Source organism: Pempheris klunzingeri, chromosome 10 (assembly GCF_042242105.1).
Source record: "Pempheris klunzingeri isolate RE-2024b chromosome 10, fPemKlu1.hap1, whole genome shotgun sequence".
Taxonomy (NCBI): Eukaryota; Metazoa; Chordata; class Actinopteri; order Acropomatiformes; family Pempheridae; genus Pempheris; species Pempheris klunzingeri.
The window spans coordinates 23886560-23901988 of record NC_092021.1 but is presented as its reverse complement, the minus strand read 5'-3'; positions in this window follow the sequence as shown (position 1 = coordinate 23901988).

Here is a 15429-nt window from a genome sequence, read left to right as displayed (position 1 = left end):
ACTGTTAGTTAAGAGTTTCTGCATGCCAATTAAGGCCGGGTTTCTAATTAAACGATAACTGAGTAGTGTAGAGTAAGTTTTCTTTGGTTTGTGCAATAGTGCTAAGCTTAAATTAGCCTCCATGCAGTAGGTTTTAGCGATTAGTGAGTCATCCTGGTGCCTGCAGAGATCAGAGACGGCAACGAGAACACGTTTCACACTGAATGTTTGCTCTTGGCCAATCACAGTGTTTGAGAAATCATTTCTGTGTTTTATCCACTGCCATCCGTCCGTTCATCTGCTCGCCTAGTCTGCTGTGCGTCCACGTGTTCAGAGCAGCGTTAATGTCTCCAGAGGGCCTCGCTCCTCACCAGGCTCCTCTACTGTTACACTCAAGATTGTGCTTTTTGACTCCAATATTTTTACAAACGGTTCTGTTAAAGAGAGGTCGTAGTTCGAGTGAGCGATGAGCATTTTACCGTCCCGCTCAGTCAGTCACCTGGTGACTAATCAGTTTCAGTTTCTGTGGTACGTTTGTGGACACCAAAGACAATCTGTGTCTGACAGTTTCATGGTCACAATCTGAACGCTGGAATAAACCTTATTCATGTGGCACTTTTAAAATGCTGAAAGTGCTTTCGAATAACCCCACAAAGAAGGTGCCAACGCCTCGTGTAATTCAGTTACAGTAAAAGTAACGTGGCCAAATGTTAGAGGAGGGAAACCATTATGATAAAACTGTACTCACCAAGTTGTCAGATGATACAACTGATGGCCAAACCTATGAAAATAAATAGATTAACTGGTAATTAACCAGATTTGCCCCTATTTAAAAAGGAGATTTTTGCAAATGGAAGCTTATTGGACAGGACAAGGTGTTTCTAGGCACTAGTTTAAAAAAAGGGAGCTGCTCAGTGACTCTGACGTGCAAATCTTAAATTGTTGGCATTGGTCCTCTGCGACTGAATATTTTCCCAGCCCATGTACACCTGTCGACACTTCCCCTAGTCATTTCTCACTGCTTACTGTTTGTACTGTTATCTCAATATGTAGTTGTATATCATTCTTAAGAATACGAAGACACAGACGTGTAAAAATGTGCAACAGGGTGATTTTGTCAGGGATTATTTCCCATCGGGGACTCTGACTTCTTCCTGGAGTTGTCAGATGCCGGACTGTAAGCGGATCTAAATGTAGTGCAGCGCTGATATGGAGAACTCACAGGCAGTGAAGTGAAACAGGGAGCTTGACACTTGGTTCATGGCTACTGTGATGGATTGTTTAGCTTTATGGATGTTTTTCATATTTCACCAGAACGAATGGCAGCAATCGGCTTCCTTCGCTGGTAGAGACGCGAGCTGTAAAGACACCATGAGGGATCGCGGACAGGGGGACAACCTGTTTAAAATACTGACTTAAATTCTCTACATGTGGGAAAGGGATTTTAGTGTTTCTTACAGGGCAGGAACTACCACAGCTGGGTGCTGAAGCTAACGCAGAAACATCTAACTGCAGAACCTTTAACGACCACCAGAGACAGTCACCAAAAAAATCTACTTGTAAAGAAGAAACCAAATTAATGAACTCACGTAAAATTAGCTAAATATATGTAACCATTTACCATAACGAGTCTTACGTTGTGAATGTGTTGGCTTGATAAATGGGCGTCTCAGCTGTGGTGGTTTCTATCTTTGTTGCACCTCAACACCTCAAATTTCTATTTTCTGCCTCTGTGAACTGACAAAGATGGTGGTGAGTGGTAAACCCAAAGCTAAGCTTCAGAAGATGTTATGTAACAGACTCTTTTTTTTTTCTTCTTCTTCTGTTTGTTTCAGACAAACGTACTTGAGCACTACAATTGATCTGTCACTGAGTTAAAAACTGCATTTTTCAGATTCACTCTTGTTTAGTTGGGACTAAAATCAGAAATGTTTTGAGCGTCCTTGTTTTGTACGTTCAAGGGGAAACGCAAACAGCAAGCCAAAGTGTTCACCTGCCACTGGCTGTCATTTAAATCAGAATTATAGCAAAAGAGAGTTAAAAAAAAACAAAAACCTTTCAAGCAGCTGAGCTTCGCCTCGCAGAGCTGTGGGCCGGATGAAGCTTCCACACTTCAGGTGAACAGTTTTTATTTCTGCCGGTGATTTTGACTGGGTGAGCATCACAACTCCTGCAGGTGTGGGGAATTAGTTTTTTTTTTTTTTTTTTTTTTTCCAACCACACAGTTCATCTGAAGGGACTCAGCTGCTGCTTAGAATTTATTTTCACATCTGATCTCTTTAACACATCATGTTAACTTTGTGCCATGTTTGAAATTTTGACTTTTCATGTGATGTTGATTTGTAATGTTTATCACGGGATGTACAGCATCTTCTCACGTTTCCTTTTGCTTTGAAAAGCTTCGGCTTTTCACCCCTTGACTGATTTTTTTTTTTGGTTTTTTCTTCCCTGTGATCTATGCAAAACAAGCTCTGGTGTCCCCCGACCCCTCCCTCCCTCCCTCCCTCCCTGTTTGAACATGAAAGATGACGTTGACTGATTTAATGTGTAAATACTGTAAAAAGCAATGGGTCAGAAATGCAGAGGTATGTGAAATAACCAACAGGACAGAGTGAAAATCAAGCTAAAAAATAATGTAATGATGAATGTTGTCAGAAATATTTTTCTATATTTTGAAATCATTAGAAAAAAAGGACAAAAATACAAAGTGGGAAAAAGCTGTCATAAGAACACTACAAAGGGAATGTTTTTATTAATTTATAAATTCTTTGCCTAGCAATATCGCATTTGTCCTGGTGTCCTTTCTTTGTTGTCTTGTGGCCGTGTGAACTCATCTCTCCAGTGTGGTAAAACGGTGGTTCGCAACCTTTTTGGCTCGTGCATCGAAGTATTGAGTTCAACCGAAGAGGGATTTTCTTCCTTCTTTAGCTCGAGGCCTGAAAAGTTTAAACCATTCAGAATTTAAACAGAAAAACTATGAAAATTGGAAACTTTACTTTTCTTTTCCTCTGGAGATGCCTCAAGGCTGAAACACAGGTTGGGAAGTTCTGGGAGGAAAGACTGGAAAACACAAATACGTCATTGCATTAATACTAAGCAGTGCTGATTTATTATTTATCCATGCTGGGATGCTGCTCGTAAGCAACCAAACGTGCTCAAAAATTTAATTGGGCACACTGGTGTCAATTTCTCCGTGTATGTTTACACATCCTGGTTTCAGAGGCCTGGAGAAAGAAAGCCCAGGATCTCTGATAGAAACCAAGATACGGCACCTCGCTACACCTGAACCAGGTTTCTGATCTCGGTGAATCTTCCACTGCAGTTACGCAGAAAGGTAACGAAAGCAAAGTGTATAATAAATGAAGATAATGACGTCTCGGCACCAGTCATGTGGTGACAAACTAATAGTTCCCATCACCTTTATACTCCTCCTCTGTTAGTGGTGAAGAGATGGAGAAGAAAACAGCAGAGTGATGAATGCATCAGTGTCCAGGCAACCAGAAACTAAAGCGGGTTCATGTTTTAACCGCCGAAGCAGCTCAAGTCGGTGCAGAAGTAACAGACGGGTGTCTGTATGTTAATGAGTCACAGCAGCACTGATGCTGGATGATGAACAACCAGTGGAGTAATCGATTACATACGACTGTTTTAAGGCATGTTAAAGAAAAAGTCATATTTTAGTTTCTCTTATGTGAGAATTTGCTGCATTTCTTTGTTTTCTATCCTTAAATATTTAATATCTTTGGGTTTTGGACTGTTAGTCTGACAAACTTCTTTCACCATTTTCTAACATTTTTACCGACCAAATCAGTAACCATGAAAATAATTAGGAGATTAAGTGATAATAATGATCGTTACTTGCAGTAAGACACGTAGAACTGGTCACTGTTAATAATCAACAGGGAATAAATCAGCAACAAATCTGATAAAGTAGAAAATAGTCTGCAGATAATGTCTCCAGTAAAACACAGACTCATGGCTGACAGCCTATGAAGTCCATGCAAAAAAGAGCTGCCTCAAACCCAGAACTGACCAACAGACCCTATAAAACCAATGTTTAATGCAGATGGCCGAGGATATTAACCTTAGCAGGAACACTTCCATGCGGTTGCATCACACAGCACATCTACACAAAAGCTCATAGGTGCATTTCACAGCATCACCAAGCGTCCGTCTGGGTGGTTTGTGCTTTGAATGAATTTGCTCCCCACTCTGACTCTCTCATTTTAAGAGATATTCTCTTAAACACGCGGCAAGACTGCGAGTTAAGCATAAAGAGGCACAGCTTGAAGACCAAGAAAATGCCAATTACGGACGCACATCCCGAGTTTGCATACAGAGGAAACTGGAGACGGCTTGGCGGTCTCCTAGCAACAGCCAACAAGAGGGATAACGGCACGAAGGGAGGGCGAGAGGTTGGGTGGGAAAAGTGAGGGAGCTGAGAGATGTGCTGAAGAAGAAGCAAAGCATGGGGCCTCAGCAGAGCTGGTAGCTGCACACAGGTAAGACACAACAACGGGTTTGTGTTTTTCATCACTCTGCAAAATCAGGTTTCAATCGATTTATCAGAAAGTACAGAGCTTCTTGGTTTAATTTCTGGATTGTGTGAAAATCAACATGTGAAAAAAGTCATTTTTTTTGTCAGTATTACAGTTTTGCAGTGTTATTACAATCTTTTGATAACTTCCAAAGTGTTATTTTTCCAGACAAACACGTTGTAACACTGGTTTGGCTCAGTGACTTTTTTTTCCTCCTGATGTGACCCAGTTACCCAGCAGCACTCACAAGATGAGCAACTGGACGCTCCTCATCTATAATGTAGTTTGGTAATAATGTGAGTGGAAACCTGCTCTGTGACACAAAGAGACGGCAGCCTCAGATACACCTGTCGCCTCCCTCCGACATAAATAACTTCACTGCTGCTGGCGATTCCTCAATACAAGTAGCTGCACCACAAAATACATAAATAAACAGATAAATAAATAATGAAAAGAAATCAGTCCAGTGCTTGTTAAAGTTCTGCATTTTTCACCAAGTACAAGTCAACAAAAATGTTCTCAAAGTTTGAGATGTCATCATCCTGACTCAAACCTGTTGTTTTCTGCTGAAGACCTGAATCTAAAAATAAGAAAACTTCATTTTTAAAATATGCTCAGTAATTTCCTGAAACAGCTGGGCACTGCACTTTTTAGGAAATGTTCCCCAATCAGGAGGAAATAGTGCAGTACAGTATATGTGGGACTCAAAATTAAGTCACACAGTGATGATCTTTTAAACAGAGTACTTCTATATAACCTCCTCATATTGTCCAGCTCTTGTAAAATGTAATATTTGTTTGTGGTTTCTAATGATAGCATTTACACCACACTGACCAGCTGTGACTTATTTTCTTCTTTAGTTTGCTGCAGCTATGAGAAACAAACCGAGGCAAATATAAATGACGATGTGGTTTACCGTCCGGTCTGGGCCACTTAAGAACGGGTCTGTGTGAGCTAATGTTTCTATACTTATGTCCAAACCACTGACTAATTAAAACTGTGAACTACTAAAAATATAATCATTATTCTTCTTAACTCAAATAGATATTTCTTAATTTGAGTCACAGTACGTATATGTTAAAGTAGCTTGCCGTCTTTTTATTTGACTTGTATATTTGTTCAAATGTTGTTTGGGGCTATAAGTTCCCTCTTGGGTTCCCGGTGAGAACACTTCTTTCTGTTTATTATATGATGGCTCCCCGGGGTTCCAGTATTATCACAATACATCACACAGAGGACAGACATCTTTCAATGCCAGTTCGCCACATCACTTTGTTCTCCTCATGAATAAAATATCAAAGTGGGGTCTATTTACAGTTCTGGGGTGTATAGTTATATTGACATTCGGGCTGTCTCTTTACCTCCCACTCTCGCCCTTTCTCTAGCTGCTTCTGGCTGTCTGCCGCCATTTGAAATGCTAATGGGTTTCTCAGTGCAGAACTCAAAACTTTATTCCTCCTCTATGCTACTGTTTCCTGCCCACAGCCTCGTCTCACTTATGGCCTTCCCTCATAGCTGTGTCACCTTTCCGTAAGCATCTTTTCACTTGGCAGCACAGAAATAGCTCTAATAAAAGACCTGGTGTAAATAGTGGAAAAAAGAAGTGTTTGCTCAGTTGCCTTTGCCAGGCTGAATTAGAGTGTGCCAGATTGGGTAAACTACAGTCTTTGACCAAGTGTCTGTCACACATTCCCCCATGCAGAAAATCACATCTGATTAGTCATTTTCATGTTTTATATTTGGATGTCACTACCACAATAGTTGGCACAGGTACACAGGTCTATATAAAGCTATATTAAATGGGCTATATATCAGTGTTACATGTATATACTTTATACATTTGAGGAGCAGAACATGAAATCACTTGCAAACTATAGACATGAATAGCATTTAATTTCAGACTAGTAATACAACTAATACTAATACAACTCTAAATGTGAATTATTTGACATTACTTTTATTATGTCTCTCTGCAGGAATTCAATTTGGATGCTAGCAAATAAATAAAGATCCATCCGTCCGTCATGATGTTTGTGGGAACTCATCTGGGCAGCAATCCCACCTCCCCTACCCCAGCCCACAGCCTCAGTCCCGACTGTCAGTCAGACGGTCCTTCCCCTGCTCTCCCGCCTCAGTCCCCTCCATGCTGGGCAACACAGGCGCAGTATGACCTCACCCAGGCACGGGCAGAGCTGCGTCGCCTACAAGAGCGTCAAGTAACTGAGACGGAGTCTGTGAAGCGGGGTGTAGAGCGGGCCATCCTGGGAGCACGCAGGGAAGAGCGGCGCCTGATTGAAAGGGTGGAGCAGGATCATCGGGACACTCAGCAGCGTCTGGAGCAGGTCCAGAGGGAGAACATGGCAGCAGCACGAGTGAGCCAATCCCTGCTGGAGCAAAGGCTCCGTAAACTGGATCAACTTCAGCAGCGGATTCAGGAGCTGGGTCAGCAGTCAGGCCTGGATGAAAGTGGGCAAAACCAGAACCTGCTGCTGAAGGAGGTTTCAGAGTTCCTACAGCCCTGGGAAATTTCAGTTTCTCTAAAGAAAGTGAACTTCAAACCCAGCTCCCAACCTAACGCCTTCGCCTTCGGAGATACTCGCGTGCAAGAACAAAGCCTGTGCCTGCATGTCGGAGGTTGTGGGCCACATGGGCAGCGGTGTGCTCTCCATTCACAGGAGATGCAGTGCGAAGACGCATCCCACCAAAGTGCTGGTGGAGAGAAGAGCACCCTCGGCCAGGGGTTGAGCTCACCGACAGGCAGGGTTATCAGAAAGATCAGCCTCTCTACCCGCAGTGATCTGGAGTCAGAGGAGGAACAAAAGCTCTCCTCGACAAAGATATGCCGCTGGCTTCCAAAGTGTGAACAGTCTGATTGGGAGTCTTCCCAGGATGAGGAGATGGATTCGGCCTCATTTCAACCACAGCGGGAGGACGTATTTCTGGCTGTCCCTACGGCACTTAGAAACATGGATACTGAAGGCAAGGAGCAGGCGCACAAGGTGAATAGTAATGGAAAACACTACTCACCCAGGAATCAGAGGAAGTCTCTTACTGTGGTCTCTGGTAGGAAGGCGTCCCCCTCACCTGAACGAAGACGGGAGCATGCTAGGCTCAGACACCGCTTGAGTTTAGACAGTCAGGAGGGAGACAGAGGAAAAGCAAGTCAAGATTTCAATACTAGACTTTTGAAGTACGGCAACAGTGCGCTAACATCTCCCAGGATGACTCCAAGAGAGCATCTGACCAGCCAGAGCTGCCTAGACCTCACCTCCAGGGGCCGACCTCACTCTTGCCTCAGCCAGTCCTCTGATGAACACTCTTTAGGGACCCATGGCGACTCTGGCCGAGCACCATCCCCAGCAGACAGCCTCGACTCCAGCTATACTTTCATTGTGAGCCCATCTCATGACTACACCACGAACAGAGGATCTTTAAACTACAATTGCCGTCTGTCAAAGTCTGCAGTGGATTTGACCCCCAAGACACGCCCGTTGATTAGTGGCGGGACGAATGAGCACGTAGGAGTCTGGAGGGTGAAGTGTAGGAACTCTACGTCAAGCTCCACCTCAACTTCTCCGACTCTCAGCAGGGGGGCTAAGGTCTCTGACGTGGGACAAACCCTCTCATACCCTACGTATAGAAGTCATAATATTCTGCACCAGCCACAAAAGAAAATCTCAGTGTCTGGCTCAAAACAACACCTGGTGGCCCGGTCTTTATCCATGTCTGTCATAGATGGTTCCTCTCAAGAGCCAAGGAGAGGCAGAGGAGAGACAGGAGAGCCAGCCCTTATGGAGCTGGAAGAGGAGGGAGACCTGTTCCCGAAAGTGTTCAACCCCAGAGAGGTCCATCTGATCAGGCAGTTTGGGAAGCAGGGTTCAGGTCGGGCTGATCTTACTCTGCCAAGCGGCATCCATGCCACACCACAGGGCCAGCTCTTTGTAGTGGACTGTGGAAATGCACGTGTTCAGGTATGTGTTGTCTTAAACATCTTTCTGACACAGTATGAACACTACAGCAAATGAACTGATGTTAAAACCAAATTCAAACTTTGATACAGGTGACTGACCCTCGAGGGAATGTCCTCCAGCAAGTGACCTCCCCAACCTCGGACGGCTCCACCAGACGCTGTCGGAACTACTTTGACATTGCTGTCAATGCTAAGGGTTTGATTGCAATAAGCTGTGCAGCTGAGCGAGCCCTGCTCGTGTTCAGCCGGCACGGCCGTTTGCTCCAGACCTTTGGAGGGTCGGGGATGGGCTCTGCAAAGGATGAACTTGAGGCTCCCAGGGGTGTGACCGTAACCAGGCTGGATGAGTTCTTGGTAGCCGATATCCGGAAAGGTACCCTTATTGCCTTAAAGCTCGAACCCAAGACGGGCTCCCGCCTCGAGCGCACAGTGGTGACCGGATTCCACCGGCCCTACTTAGTGGCGGCTTGCTTGAGCTCAGGCATGATAGCAGTGTCTGAAAGGGGCAATGAAACAGGTCGTGTGCCTTGCATCAAAGTGTTGGAGCCAGGCTGGAACACAGTGAGAGTTCTGGGTGTCTGTGCGGGCATGGGGCCGGTCCTGGCCTGCCCCTGGGGCATCTGTATAGACACAGATGGTAATGTGCTGGTGGCAGACTGGGGGGAGCAGCACAGAGTCCTGTTATACCCAGCACAGGGAGTGGGGTGGCCCATAGTAACCCAGGGCTTGAGTAGTCCACGTGGTCTGACCCTGCTACCGGAGGGCCAGCTAGTTGTGTCTGACAGCATGCACCACTGCATTAAGATATACCAGTACAAAGCAGCCTAGGACCAGAGAGACTGGGTTGATGTGTAAAGATACGCATTGTTTAAAGGTCTCATATTATGCAAAATGCAGTTTTTAATGTCTTTTCAGAGTAAATATGTGTCCCTGGTGTGCCTGGAGACCATTTAACTGTGAGAGAAGACCATTCGCTCTGTGTGTCTGTAAATCTCTGTGAAAACACACCGTTTAGATTTTACTCCCTTTACGATGTCATAAGCGGACCTGCGCACCACGTGACCCTTCAACAAGGTCGACTGTCCCCGCCCACTGAAGACCTCCTGAGTCCGCCTCACTGTTGGCTCCTGGTAACATGAAGATGTCGAAGGTGAGAGCAAAGCATGTAGACTTTTCTGTTTTTCTGAAACGGAGCGTGAAGACAGAGGCTGAAAACAGCTGCAGCAGCAGCCACGTCTGCCTTTAGGAAAATAACATGTTCCCTGAACATTAAATCATGTAAACCTGTTCTGGAAGGACCAAATACAAGAGTGAACTTGAAAATGAGCAGAATATGGGACCTTTAAAGAAAACAGTGGCAAGATAACCAGCCACAGCTGAGACCTTGTGTGTATTTATTTAGAAAAAAACTAATTTGTGTAAACGTACTGCTGAACAGTCAGTCAGTCTTGTGCTGATACAGTAAACTTCAACTACAACCCAACAGCATTTAAACTTACAAATGATGTTCGAGTGTTTGGTGTAGCTGCACCATAAAGATCTGTAAGCTAAAGGCTCGATGCGAAGCTACAGAGGTACAGACCAGCTGGTGCTACGCTGAGCAAACACAGCACTGAGAGTAGTGTTAATCTGCTGCTCTTAAGAGTTCAGGATCCAGCACAACTGCTTACTGCTTGCTGAATATAGTTTCTAGATTTTAATAGAAATATAGAGAATATAGTTTAATAATAGTTTGTACAATCTATGTGTGCATTGCTTTTCATTTTACCCAGAATGTTTCACCCACAGCTGCTAACCTGCAGAGATTAGCACTCAACAAAACCACTTTGAACACTGTTTACCGTGTATGGATTTAATAAATTCAGCAAGATCCAACACAAATGTGAGTGAACACACATCCACTACCATATTTTTTTTTTTTCCAGGTAAAAAGCAGAGTTTCTAAGTGAAGAGGCAGAGATTACTTTCTTTTCCAGTGTGGCATTTTTGTTTTGATGTGTTCAAATAAGAATGGTTTCAAGGTTTCAATGGGACCTTGTCACGATTGGCTTCAGTAATTCCCACAAATTCTACAACTTTTCACGCTCTCCCTGATCTTTACTGACAGTGAGGGGAGCTTTTTTTTCAGTCCGCCCACTCCCCCTGCTTTTGTCTGTCATGTACACGCATCGCTCTTTGATGGATTCTGTATTTAACGTGCATACGCTGGTGCCAGAACGTACGGGGAAGGTGAATCATCAGCAGTGAAACCAGACTCTCATCCAGATTCTCTTCTGTGAAACGTGTCTGTTTATTGGAGATAAAGTTATTATATGATGTTATTAGGTACATTTACAAGTACAGGAGATTTGCAGTAATGTTACTTTACTACTATTCCATTTTTAAGATACTTTCTTAAGTTTTGTTTTGTGCCTTTTATCCCTCTACATTTATCTGACAGCTTGATTTTACATTCCATCGGAGATAAAATTGTTGTCAGGTAATAAAAAGCTTGTACATCAGCCTTGTTTTAGCTTCATTAATGTATTTCTGACATTATCTAGTCAGTTTTGTAAATGGACAGAGTTTAGGAGCAAACATTCACCTGATTTAAGAGTATAAAAATCCTCAAAACTTGAAATATGTTCCAACAATATAACATAATGCTTTAGTTTGCTTTTACTTTTGAAATGCAAATACCTTTTCTATTCTATAAGTACAGTTTTTAATGATACGCTTTTACTTGTCATGAGGATTTTTGTGGTATTGCTAGTTTTATTAATGTGTGCGATTGAAGTGCTCTTCTGCAGATCGGGCCACATCCTAAATGTTCCCATGCTCTCGTAGGCCAGCTGGAGCCTTTTCTCACATACAGGTCGGGTTAATTGGTGACTGTGAAAGGCCTGTTGGTGTGAATGGTTGAATGTCTCTGAGTGCATCCCTCCTCTCCGTCAGTGTCAGCTGGTATTGGCTCCAGCTCCTCCCTCCCTCCCCATGACCTCCTATCTATCGATAGACAGCTATCAATAATGGATATCAAAACAGACCTGATACCTCAGCAGGGTGTTTTCATGCTTTAGTTGTGTTTATTCCTGTGATGACTTGCTTGTTACCAGAGAATTAAATAAAAACAAAAAAAAATGTTGGCTTCAATTTTGTTTATTTATTGTGATCTTTTTCTTCTGCGGCTCGTTTTGACTCATACCACAAAAAAAATCTAATTATTTCTGCTATTTTAAGTTTTATTATCAGGTGTGTGGGCAAAATTACATTTCTGGAAGCCAGAACATAAATAAATAACTTAAACATGTCACAATCTCTATTGTAGCAATTAAATGCCCTTTGGAGCATCTGATAAATATTACAATTAATTAGTCTGTGGGGTCATCTGAGTATTGCCACATATAAAAACTGCATCTACAAATGTATTTATAGAATGGGTCAAATCTAATTCGTTCACAGAGTGGAGAGTCTGATTATTTATCATATTTCATGCCACGTTAGCAGTATTTGACATTTAGTACATTAAGGCATCTCTTGCAATGGTGGGAAAACACTTTGCAGTTCACAAACAACAATTAGTCTTCATGCCGCCTCAAAATTAACTTGCTGAGAAACAGCTGAGCGAGGAACCTCTTGGGTTCAACACCTACTTACTCTCATCTGTAGCCAAGTGAAGAACAGCCTACGAGCTTTGTTTGCATTTTAAGTACATTTCCTGCACATCTGAGAGAGTCACGCCGGCCTCGCTGCAGATCTGTGCACACGTTCTTTCAGCTTTCTGCACGCAGTCATATAAATACAGGGCAAACATCTCATGACCATTACCATGCAGTCTTATGTAAAACAGCCATTGTCATGATGGGACTCTAAGCTAACCAGTTGTGTCCTCTCTTTAAAATCCTCCTTCTGACCCTCAAACAAAACAAAAAAAAAAAAAAAAAAGAGTTGGTCGTCTGCATTGTTGTCCTCTCAAAACAGCTGCTGGCTACAGTTTCAACAAAACAGCACTGAATTAATTAGTCTTCTTCCTCCAAAACCTCCTGGTTTATACTGCACAGTTATATTTAGTTTACGTACATTCAACAGTGGCCACAGCAGACACAGTGGATTAAACTGCACTAATTAGATGAGATGAAAAATGTGTTTTTACACTGAATAACAAACAGAGTGAAAAACTGTCGGCACCCTTTTGGCTGACAGAGGCCGGGTTGCCTCTGGGCTACTTAAGTTATTATTACGATACACAGTCTCTGATTTGTTCCTGAGAAAAGTTAAAATCCAGCTTTAAAAAAATGAAATAAAATCATACTCTAGGAAAAAGGCCTTGGGTGATGTGCACAGAAAGCACACCGCTGTATTTTACCACTAAGGCCCAACGTGGCTCTCTGGAGCTGAACTTGATCCCAGCTTGTTTCTGTCTGGGGTCAGTCGTCTGCTCTTTTCACTGTGAACATCATCTCCTAAATCTTCCTGTTCCCCGGTCAGCGGGTCCACCTGTTTCCCATCAGCTGTTTCCGAACTGATGAACTATCCTGTTCCTCCATTGTTCTCCATGCAAGTAGCCCTCTTGTTTCCTAGCCAGCTGGTCATCCTGTCATCAAGCTTTCCTGTTCCCCCGTCGGCGAACCCATTGTCCCACTTCAACCAGCGCTCTCTTCACCCTTTCACTTGCTTAGCTCCCTAGTCAGCTCTTATTTTTCATTGAAAACTTATAGTTTGCATGCTACAATATAACTTACCTCACTTACCATCCAGCGCATTAGAGACGTCTTCAAATCCGAAGTAAAGGCACTTTTCAAATAAACTTTATACGTGTTCAAATTGTCTGTTAGCAGCAAGAATTCTTTAAATTACAGATTGCTTCATTTATATGAAAATAACCTTGGAGGACAAATTACGGAGATGACTGGGCTCCCAAGCACAACATAAAAGTAAATTTGCATTGTATAAGAGGCTCATAGCACCACAGACGCTCTCTGTACATGTGTGCACACACCAAACATGTGATCCTCTGCACAAATATCAAGTTTGGTTTTGCACATTTCTTACTTACACTGTTAACGAGTGTGCAGACTTTGTGTAGGTTCTTCCAGAGAGATTAAAGATTTCTAGCTCGTCCCTAAAAACCATCAATACAGCTGTCACCAAGTTGAGTGTGAAGAGAAGACTGTGTGGAAAAGTCACTAAAATCGAGTACAGTAAGCTCTCCTCTTCACCAATGTATTCTTTTTCAAAGTGCATCTTTTTCTCTTAGTTGACCTTTGTGCCACATCATGCTGATATTCTCCACCACTGAAAACCAAGCTTTTCAAAATGCTCTTCACAGTGGGACAAAAAGGGGAAAAAGAGCTTTTGTCAAAACCCTGATGTGGCTGTCAATCTCCTTGAGACACGTCTGAGGATTCAGCGCATCAAACTGAAATATTCTGCCTCCGACTCTTATGTGCAGTTGTCTGACAACAGAAGCAGAAACATACAGTACATCAGTGACAGCACGTGTGCCTGGCGACAGAGAGCTGAAGTCACACCACACATCTGGGTTATTTCCTGGTCCATTAAGCGTCGCTTTCTTATAGAGCAGCTCTGTCGTTAGTCTTCCTGGAAAACTAAACGTTTCCTTGGGGGTTTCTATTCATATTCTAGTCTAAATGGGTACCCGTTACAGTACAGGACAGAAAAAATTAGAAATAATTTGTTCACATTAAAATACAGCTTGGTAGGACTCCTGTGGAATTTTAACTGATCATTAACTAAATAACTGAGTTATAATGACGAGTTATTCAAATTTCTAATAAGGCAGGACATGCACATTTAACTTTGAAGAAAGACATTCTTCAGACAAACAGACAAAATAAACCCTCTACATTACATTACGCTCTAAGCATTAAGCTCTCTACAGTGAAACACAGAATAAGTCGTCACAGAGAGTTGAAGGTGACCAAGGAGAGATTTACCTGCTCAGAACGAGTATCTGGTCATGTGAGTATAACTGGGTGAACAATTCAATTTCTTGGGCTAAAGATTCTGTGCAAGTCACTGAAAAGTTATGACTGTAAATTTAGTTTCAATACTCTTGTTTGTCCAAACTCTGCATTTCATTTTTATTTTCTTTGCACTCATTGCTTTCATTGGGGACAGAAAGGCTCTGTGCACTTCCAATGAAAGTGCTAAATAATGAAACCCGTCAGGGACTAGACCTTCGTTAGGGACAAAAGAGCTCATACTGACATCAAGCAGAACACAACTCTGCATTTTCATGCAAGTAAATATGGAAATAAAGTGAAGAAATGTTGTTACCAAGGTCCAAATACCTAAAAAGTTTAACAAACACAGCATAGGATGGAAGATGGAGGATGAACTCTCCTTTCTTCAGTTTCAAAATTGTCCAAACAGGCTTGGTTTTATAATCCCGGGAGGCCAACCATCAGCCCGCTGCAAGACTTTCATCACTACATGATGCTAAAACATCAGAGGCCATTTGTGACATTTAGCACTGCAGCGCTTGAAATTCAACACTCACACACACACACACTCACAAATACGCAGACAGAGCAGAGGTAGACAATTTTATGGCAGAGTTTGCCATTTTAATGAATGAATGTGATTAAATATTAATCCAATAAAAATGATAAAGACCTAGAAATTTCTTTAGGCCATGTACAAGTTGGAATTAACAACCCTCCCACATCCACCCTCAGCTTTTATGGTCCAATATTCAATCTCCTTCCTGCTCGTTTGCAGACACACTGCCAGCGAGCCGAGCGAGTTGGTTCAGTAAACTTGGCTGTGTCTTATAGTTCGTATCAAAAACCCCACACTGGGTCAGGCTTTGGTGGGCTTGCTTTTCTGCAAATAGTTGGACCTATGGAGGATGTAGACCAGTTTAAAGGAAATCTCAATAAAGATCAAGGCCACAAGCTTAAAGTCGCTCTGAAACAAAGGGATCTTTACCAGCATAAG